The 8,350-nt window shown below is 46.6% G+C and overlaps 1 long non-coding RNA gene across 1 annotated transcript; it reads left to right on the top strand.

The window, feature by feature from the left end:
* The first annotated feature begins 3,921 nt into the window (after positions 1 to 3,921).
* On the top strand, positions 3,922 to 5,218 carry LOC127236156 (uncharacterized). Its single transcript, XR_007835759.1, has 4 exons — positions 3,922 to 4,007; positions 4,463 to 4,495; positions 4,623 to 4,646; positions 5,132 to 5,218. It is a non-coding gene; the product is annotated as an uncharacterized LOC127236156 (long non-coding RNA).
* Positions 5,219 to 8,350: the final 3,132 nt, after the last annotated feature.

Genomic DNA, 8,350 nt, shown 5'->3' with positions numbered 1-8,350 from the left:
CTTTAGTTTCAGCACTCAGGAGGCAGACAGATCTCTGTGAGTTCAAAGCCATCCTGGCCTATAAAGCTACACAGAGAAACCCTGTCCAAAAAAAAAAAAAAAAGTATTTTCAAAACAATGGAAATTATCAAACGAGAAAACGGCCTATTGAATGAGGGAGAGCACCCTAGCCATCTATAAATCTCACAGAAAATCTAGAATACATGAAGAATTCAAGACACTAAACACCAAGAAAAACAAATGAGCAGGGAAAGAGAACAAGGAATTTTCAAGAGAAATACAAATGTCTAATAAGGATTTTAAAATGTGTTGAGCACCAGGCTTGGTGGTGCATGAATTTAATTCAATAGAAACAGGAGAATCTCTGTGATTTCAAGGCCAGCCTGGTCTATACAGTGAGTTCCAGGACAGCCAGAGCTACACAATGAGATTTGTGGAACATCATTGATCATCAGGGAAATTCAAATTAAAACTACTTAGATTCCATTTTACCCCGGCCAGAATGGCTATCATTAAGAAAACACATGACTGAGCTGGGCATTGGTGGCACACGCCTTTAATTCCAGCAATCAGGAGGCAGAGGCAGGTGAATCTCTGTGAGTTTGCGGCCAGCCTGGTCTACAGAGTGAGGTCCAGGGCAGCCAGGACTGTTTTCCACAAAGAACCCTATCTCAAAAAAAACAAACAAACAAACAAAAGAGAAATGACTGGCTGGAGAGATGCAGTTCCAGGATACCTAACACTCTCTTCTGACCTGTATTGCTACCCATGTGTGCACATACATACATACATACATAGAGACAAATCATACTTGTACACAATATAAAAATAAATAAAATCAGCTGGGCAGTGATGGTGCATGCCTTTGATCCCAGCACTCGGGAGGCAGAGGCAGGCGGATCTCTGTGAGTTGGAGACCAGCCGGTCTACAGAGCTAGTTCTAGGACAGGCTCCAAAGCAATAGAGAAACCCTGTCTTGGAAAAACCAATAAAACAAAACAAAAAAACTGACTGACCTCTAAGGGTTGGAGAGATGGTTCACTGGTTAGAGTACTGGCTGCTCTTCCAGAGGACCTAAGTTCAATTCCCAGAACCCACATGATATCTCACAGCTGTCTGTAACTCCTATTCTAGGGGATCCAATGCCCTCATACAGACAGACATGCAGGCAAAACACCAATGTACATGAAGTAAAAATAAATATATATTAAAAAAAGATTTTCTCTAAACAAATTAGCAAGGTTTTTTCTGATTAATAGTCAATGTGGAAGGGCCCAGCTCACTGAAAAGGAGGTCTAAATGGTATAAGAAAACAGGCTGAGAGCTGGGTGTGGTGTCTTATGTCTTTTATCTCAGCACTCAGCAGCAGAGGAAGATGTATCTATGGAGTTTAAGGTCAGCCTGATCTACATTGCCATTGTTCTTGGTTGCCCAGCAAAAGTAGATGGTGAGACCCTATTGCTGAAGACACAATATACTTTGCTTGAAGGACAAAGAAATCAAACTGGCATTGACTTAAAACTTCCTTCTGCTCACTAGATTTCGCAGTTCCAGGAGCTACATGAACTGCAGGGAGAAAAAGCCACCCGAGGCATCCCTGAAGCCAACCCTGCATGCTGGAAGCCAGCCTGCCAAGATGTGCCTGCCTGATGCTGCCATAGCAGCATGACGTTCACGTTCACACAATCCACACAGTTGTTTGTGGATTGGATTTAAGGCCTGTTCCACAGGATGGAATTCTCAAGCCTGGTGCTGTAAACCTGGTCAAAAACCCTGGCTCAGGAGGTCACAGGCTCTGTGAGGAACCTACTACTATTGTTTTTTCTTAAATGGATATGTTTGTCAAGCCACTGTCTAAGTATTTATGAGCATGCCCACAGATCACCGCTTCCCTCAACCTTGGCTAGGGAAGCATCTTTCTGCAGCAGTCAGCAGTCAATGCAGAGACTAATAACTGCTCAAAGTAATAAGTGATGCTGAGTGGTCAGTGTTTTCTTTATTATTATTTTAATAATTTGCTTGGTTGGTTTGGTTTGATTTTTGGAGACAGTATCTGGCTAAGTAGGCCTGGCTGTCCTGGAACTTGCTGTGATGGGATAAAAGGTGCACACCACCACATGCCTGCACGTGAAGGTCACAGACAAATTGAGTCAGCTTTCTTGCTACCCTTTGGGTTTGGGGGCTCAAATTCAGGTTGTCTGTCTTTCAGTCTTGGTAACAAGCATCTTTACCTGCCAAGCTGTCTTACCAACCGAGAGACTTTCTTTTAAGACCTAGATAGACTAATAAATCCCCCTTTGCTCTGGGACAGGGACTGAGGCCCAGTAGCCATACTTTTCCTTCTCTCTCTTTCCTTAGCTCTAAGCAGTCTGGGACCCAGAGCTGGCTCTACCCTGGGTGTGGCGAGCTGTGTCCTTAAGAGCAGGTAGGGAGGGCTGGCTACAGGCACATAAGAGATAAGACCAGTTCCCTCCAGACTGCTGGTGTGTGGCCCAGGGCGGAGCCCCTAGGTTTAAAGAGCGGAACCCATCCAGGCTGTCCTCAGACTTGATCTCTGCCCCCGAACCACTCATCTAGCTGGGGTGATCTCCAGGGTGAGTAGATATCTGCTAGGACTTGGAAGGGGGCGGCCAAGAGACTATCAGAAGAAGGGGTGGTGGGTGTTGACCCCAAGACTCTGAGGGGTGAACAACTGTTTGTGGTTTGTGAAGACAGAAATGGCTTCCTGGAACCTGGAGACTACTGACTTTGAGACTACACAGTAGAGGGTTTGGGACAGAAGAAGTAAGAGCCAACCTTTAGCAGAAGTTCATGTGAAAGGAAAATGAGACACAACCAGAAACTGTGCGTTGAGGGACAGGGCAGGAAAAAGTGACAATAGGGAAGAGAAATCCAGCTTCAGAGACCTGTCCTATGAACTCCCGTGTCCACTCGATTTCACCCAGTTTTCCATCTTAGGGCAAAAGGCCCAAGTGATTTGAAGCTATTGTAGCAAGATTGCAGGGCTAGGGTTATTTATTTATTTGTTTGTTTGTTTATTTATTTATTTATTTTTAGGATTGATGTATCATAGCTCATTTAAATTCATCTGCATAATTTACAAGCTTGCAGTTATTTACAGGACATTGAAACATAGAGAAGATACCTACTAAGTCACATAGCTGTCAAGTGCATGATAGAGGACTGAGCCCAGCCAGATGGCACTGAATCTGTGATCTCCTTAGAAGACCAGAGCTAGGATAGTAGATGGTAACAGTGGCTTCACGACTGAACCCTTGACACTAGCCTACAGCTACCATTACTCAGCAAGAAAGGATGGGGCTTTTTCTACAAAACTGGGCCATACAAGGCTTGTGACATTCAATATGTGAATAGGGAGGGCCCTGGGTAGAACTTACTCACGGGAGAAAGGGGCTATGTCTCACAGGGAAGCAGGCATTCTGCTATGCTCTTGAGTGGAATTTGGGGCTGCCTGGAACAGAGTACCTGGCTCCAGAAGAGGAGGCCTGGAAATGTGCCTTCCAGCCCTGGTGCTGGATTTTTAGACAATCTATAATTCAGCCTGGGTACCCCAGGCCAGGATCTTTTCAAATAGAATAGCCGGGGCCTGGTTAGGAAAGCCTAGCTCCTGCTATGGCTTAGGCCAGCAATCTAACTTGGAGTGCTGAGTTTTCTTTCTGAATTCCCTTTTGCTCCCATCTCCTATGAGATGATAGTATCTTTGGAGAGCTCTTCACAAAGGCCTCCATGGAACACTTAACTAGAGTTAACCAATCACACACCAAGGCAGTCACTAGCGCCATCCGTAGGTGTGAAAGTGTGTGAGATTCACACCTGATTCCCACAGCAGTTCTGCTTCCTACGGACAAAGTGAGCTATGGCAGGTCACAGAGCAGATCACAGAGCCAACCGCACATACCTCTCCCCATCTCATCCAGCAGCCTGCAGCCTTGCCCTGTGTCCTGACATGAAAGGAATGACCCGCGCCTTTCTCCTGGTGCTAGCAGGTGAGTTCTCCACCCACCAAGGCAGTGGAGACCAGACAGCCTCTCCTCAGGGGATGACTGCTGTCCAATAAATGTGTCTCCATCTAAACAGTCCGCTGCATGCAACACTAGCACAGGTTGAATGAGGGCATTGAAAAGATTGCTTAATGGCTACTGAGACAGTGGGCTGTGGAAAATGGACAATGCACATCACAGTGTGCCCTTTCTTAAAGAGGCAAAGAGCCGGGCTCTAGCCAAAGCTTCTGGGGCAAGGTTAAAAAGGAACCAAGCATCCTGTTCAGAGCACAAGAAACGACAGCAGGGCGAGAAACAGCAAGGGCAGTGAACGGGAGCCCAGGGCCTCAGAATTGCAAAAGCCCAGACCTGGTAGTCCCCAGTCACTTCCCAGACCCCTTTAAATAGTTGGCATTGCAGGCACCAGTGTGAGAAATGCCTTCCTCGCTTCTCCCACCCAGGTCTGCCTGCCTTGGAAGCCAGTGACCCAATCGGTGAGTACTGCGCCCTGGCAAGTGACATCTGCCATGTGCCTGCATTTCCCTTCTAAGACCCCATATCCTGGTCTCCTAATCCTGGTGTTTACTTGCTTACTTATTGACTGTTTTTCACTTACTGTAGATAAAGACAGTCCCTTCTATTATGGTAAGAGCGGGCACCAATCCTCACCCTACCCACCCCATCCCATTCAACCCTTGTCTACTTTGGACCTCTTTGCCAGGCCAGCTGAGGATGGTACATAACCCTGTACAGACAAGGTGGGGTGGGACATCAAACCTCGCCTTTGTGAGAGCTCAGTGCAGTGAGAGGAGCTGGGGTTGGAAGCCTGGGACTGAGCTCAGTGAACCTTGTCCTCCTTTCTCAAGGTTCTTCCCACTTGCCTCTCATGGCACTTGTCCCCATGAGATACTATCACATGATGTACCTATTAATCCACTTGGTCTCTTTTTCACTGCCTGGGATGTGAGTGATGTGGGTAAGCACTCATTTACAGGGCCAGTGGGCACTTGTAAAGGCCTCTCAACAAAGCCACGCCCATGGCCCCGTAAATACCTTTTGAATGAATGTGTGATGGTACTGTGAGACTCTCTTGTTTCCTCTTTGCACACCACTCCCCACCCCCCACCAAGACTGGGAGAGCCTGCAACTGGGTGGAATGATCTTTGGAGGGCTCCTGTGCATCGCTGGAATAGCCACGGCCCTGAGTAAGTACAGGGATTGGCAGAGTGGTGAAAGGGAGGTTGGTTCAGCCTCATCAGGCTGGCTAACTGTTCTTCCTCTCACAGGTGGCAAATGCAAATGTAGGCGCAGTCATAAGCCCAGGTGAGACAGTGACCCAGTGGTACCCTCTTTTCAGAGTATACCTGTGTGGTGAAGTTCTAGGACCTACAGAGTCATGATAGCTCCTGCCTATTCACTGGGCTCAATGCAGGATTTGTTTGAATAAACCCTCAAAGGCCCCAATCCAAGGAAAATCCGTGGAATAAGAGTATTAAGTGTACGCCCCCAGCTGGGCATGGCAGTACACACCTGTAATCCCAGTGCTTGGTAAAAGTAGGAATTAGCAAATCAGGATTATCCTTGCTTACATACCAAACTCAAGTGGCCCTGAGCTTCATGAGACCCTGTCTCAAATGCTCAAATATATTATGCCTTTACAGGAGACAACAGATCTTGATGCTAACCTGAGCACTTCCTTTCTCTAGTTCCTTACCTGGGAAAGCCACCCCACTCATGACTCCAGGTGAACTGGGCCCCTTTGGGATGCAGGGATGAAGTGCAGGGGAGCCCAGGGAATAGGTCGCTTAGAACTGACCCAACTCTCTGCAGGCTCTTCGAGTAGCTGATGAACAACAAGACCAAGATGGAGGCAGACAGTTCTCGCCAGCTTCTGCTGTTCTTCACTCTGGGGACCTTTCCTTTCAGGATGGCCTCTAACACATACTGTTAAGTCTTCTGTGACAGGGAAGGGTAATTAAAACTTATTTTATATTAAAATGGTCTTGCCACTCCCTTCTGCAATCTTGTGACCCCTCTGTGGATGTGGTGGGGAAGGTAGGGGGTTGGAAGTGTCTGATGAGTTGTGTGCGGCCCCCCCCCCCGTATCTTTTTATCTGGAAGCCCACACCCACCAAGATTCTTTGAGAACCTAATTTATTGTGGACCTCAAACATTCTCCCATGCTTCTTGCTCCAGCAAGCTCCACAGGACTGAGTGCAACATGGAAAATAACACAATGTTTTATCCAAAGATGACACTTTTCACTTCCTGCCTAGAGACCCCAACTGTCAATCACCTCCACATGAAACCTACAATGATCCTCACTGGCTCAGCCACTCTGTGACCCCATCTCACTCCATGAGGCTCCACAGACCCATCGACCCTGGTAAAATCTTGTATAGCCCTCAGACCAGCATGTGGGAAACTTCCAATGTCCTGAAACACAAGTGTACCCAGCAGTTTCGAGATGGTAAGGAGGATTAAGCAGCAAAAGCCGGAACTCAGGGATCTCTTGGTAGCGGAAGAACCTCTTGGGTGTGGTAGAATGCTGAGTGTTGGCCCAGAATCGGACCACAAGAGGTATCTGAATTGATCTGAAAATGAGAAAAATTTGCTAGTGTTGATCTGGACGAGTTAACAGGGTATACAAATGTCCAGAGAGCAAAATGACCTGGATATGCTTCTGGAAGAAGTATGACTGTAATGCAGGTAAGATCCCAGAGCAGTAGCAGTTTCACAGAAGGAAACTGCCCAAGAGCTGGAGCCCAAAACCCAGCAGCGCCCCCCTGGGGCACTTTGTGGTAGTCTTCCATCCTGGTGGAGAGACAAGTAACAAATTGTCTCTCAAGGCACAGGAACCTCTGCTGTGCACAATTAGTGGAACTGGTTCTTCACAGGTACACCTTTGACCCAAGATGTAGATTCATTTTCCAGCCACACATCTGGGTTAGAAAGGCTACCAGACAGATCCCACACATGAAGGTGCTTTTTCTGTGTATACTTTGTAGTAGAAGAAGACTCACGTAATTCCTGTTGCTTTCTGGGTGCAAACACTGAACATAGTCCAGGCTAGCCAACTTTCTGTAAGAATACAAGCTGGGCATTAATGGTGCACGTCTTTAGTCCCAGCACTCGGGAGGTAGAGGCAGATGGATCTCTCTGAGTTTGAGGCCAGCCTGGTTTACAGAGCTAGTTCCTGGACAGGCTCCAAAACAATACAGAGAAACCCTGTCTGAGAAAACAAACAAAAAAGGACAGAAGATGAAATTGACACTCCATTCTGTTCCTCTTGCCTTCAGCTCCCAAGTGCAGGTTTTAAGTGTGAACAATCACAATGGTTTATGTGGTGTTGGGGCTCAAAACCAGTGCCTCATGAATGCTAGGAAAGGGCTCTACCAACTGAGCAATAGTACCCCAACCTAAAATGTTTCTCAGAATTGAGATTTCCCTGTTCCCCACTCCTTACCTATTAGTGATCATTGAGGTGCAACACCTCAGTGTCCTATATATGGCTCTTGTCACCATGAGTCAGTATTACAAAACCACAAACTTACTCTGTAGTGCAGAAGTATATGAACTTTTTCTCCTCTGAGAAGTGGTTCCAGTTGAGAACTGCCTCCCCCACCCCCCAGGCTTCCCTGAGTGGTTAGTGGAAGCACTTCAGAGTGCCTATTCACTGGAGTACTGCCCCTGGCAGGAGACTTCACAATTCCTTTCCACCCTCTTCACTCAGCCTAGGAGACTGGGGGAGAAGAGTACCCCAATCCCAGTAGTTCTAAACCTATAGGTCACAACCACTTTGGAGTCAAACAGCCCTTTCATAGGGATCACCTAAGACCATCAGAAAACACAAATATTTCTATTAGGATTCATAACAGCAGATTAGTTATGGAATAGCAACAAAAATATTTTATGGGGGGGGGGTCACCACAAGAACGATAAAAGGGTTGCAGCATTCAGAAGGTTAATAAACACTGCAATAACCCTCCTGAGATACATAAAAGTTCTCACATGTTAATAAGTACAGCCTCACACTCAGGGAGTCTTCCTGAAGAACCACTTGCTTTCTGGGGTTTAGACTATCCAGATGGCATAATGGCTATGCCTGCTTTGTGATTATGTCCCTCCTGCTTATCTGTCATGTTGAAGATTGACATTTTCCATTGTTTTCTCGAGGCAAGGTTCAAGTAGTCTAGCTTAACCTTAAAACTCATCTCCCATCTTTGAAACTGCAGAGATCACAGGAAAGTATCACTATATCTGGTTTTCCTGTTCTGGGTATGAAACCCAGTGCCTTGTATATGCTATGCAGGTGTTGTACAACTGAGAAACTCCTAGTGTTTGAGAAA

This window comes from Phodopus roborovskii, unplaced genomic scaffold (assembly GCF_943737965.1).
Source record: "Phodopus roborovskii unplaced genomic scaffold, PHOROB, whole genome shotgun sequence".
NCBI classification, from domain to species: Eukaryota; Metazoa; Chordata; class Mammalia; order Rodentia; family Cricetidae; genus Phodopus; species Phodopus roborovskii.
The sequence above is the reverse complement of the archived record's forward strand: the minus strand, read 5'-3'. Positions and strand labels throughout refer to the sequence as shown.